The 1,558-nt window shown below is 33.2% G+C and overlaps 1 pseudogene; it reads right to left on the bottom strand.

The window, feature by feature from the left end:
* Positions 1-267: 267 nt before the first annotated feature.
* Positions 268-1,187, bottom strand: LOC128173713 (uncharacterized; annotated as a pseudogene).
* Positions 1,188-1,558: the final 371 nt, after the last annotated feature.

The raw sequence follows: 1,558 nt of genomic DNA, 5'->3' as shown, positions 1-1,558 counted from the left end.
TTTGACAAAAAGATGAAATAAGTTTTGCGTAATAAATATTTTCTGTAATTTATTTATGTTTTTTAAGAGCATGTGGACAGATTGATGGAGGAAATCTTTGGATTTAGGAGAAGATATCCTTCATATGAAGTTGCACAAGAGACCTTCCGTCAGGAATGCCCACCACCTATGGCTGCTTTTGGGAATCGAGTGGACAAAGGTGAAGCAGTGAGGATATACCGGACACGTTTCAACCGCTGACATCAGAAAAAGTGAAAACATTGACGAGTGATACTTAAGTGATGTAAACATCTGCAGTTTTATAAACCATTGACCTGTTTGCAAACTTGTACATGTATGTCATACATTGTATATGTCTATAAATGCCATCTGGTTCAATAAGATGCAGTACCGGGTATTTTTCCTTTAATTGTCTATATATGTTTATATATAAATCAATATTATGTATTTACATGTATAAAACTACAACAAGATTGATGGTTTTTATATTTATTTAAATTAACAACTGATGCATATAGACATTTTGAATGTCTTGATCTACTTTTATACTTTTATGCACAAACATATTGTAGTCAATAGTTAATATTGTTCAGAACAAAATAAATCCATTGAGACATGTCACATTTCTTCGTTCGTGGTATTTTACGATGAATTCTTTTTTCTCAGTAGTCTCTAAGATACATAAATCCTGTGTACTCGTCAGATGGAAATCTGGTGCGAATGGCACTTACTACACATGAGGGAATAACCTTCCTAGTCTTTTTCCCCAGGCGATGCCACAACCATCTGGTGTATCTGCGATAAGCGATGTACCGATAGAGTCTGAAAAAACACAATGACATTGAATAAGTTTAACAAATATAGATTCTTGTTGTAAAATCATTATAGAACATTTTTCTTGGAAATATTACTTATCATTTACCAATTAACTATACCGAGATATCTTGTATACTGACAATCAGTAAATATCAAACTTACTCATGGACTGGTTCTTCATCTCCAATAGGCCCATTGTAATCTAGGTACTCGTAGAAGGAGAGCTCAAGGACGTGGTGGTTCAAGCAGTTGACTTAAAAGGCTTCATGCATTGCGATGCAGGTTATCCTGGCTTCATCTAGTTTTGGCTGGCAAACTGCAAAGCTCTGGCAGCATCTTCTCTCTGTTGCAGTAGGCATAGCAACGCAGTTATTACAGGTGCACCTGAAAATAAGAATTGTAAAAAAAAAATTAAGAAAACAGTAAAATGGTTACACAAAATGTTATAATTTTTTAAACAAATGTGCAATGTTCTTTAAACAATTTGTATGAGTTAGTGTGACTTTGCGTTACAGTTATTAAAGTTCGGTAATTATTTTTTCTGACAAATTTTGCAACTAATTCATAACTAAAAACAATTGACAATATTCAAAACACATACAAACAATAATGGCGGTATGTAATAATTTTATTTCCAACTGCTCATTTCTCCGCCCGTTTTTCTTTCTCAAATATAATTAGTCCATAATTATACAATCGGCGTATCTATCTTACGCACATGGTTGGTATAATTAAAGTAATT

Source organism: Crassostrea angulata, chromosome 2, assembly GCF_025612915.1.
Source record: "Crassostrea angulata isolate pt1a10 chromosome 2, ASM2561291v2, whole genome shotgun sequence".
NCBI lineage: Eukaryota > Metazoa > Mollusca > Bivalvia > Ostreida > Ostreidae > Magallana > Magallana angulata.
This window is presented reverse-complemented; position numbering and strand designations above follow the sequence as displayed.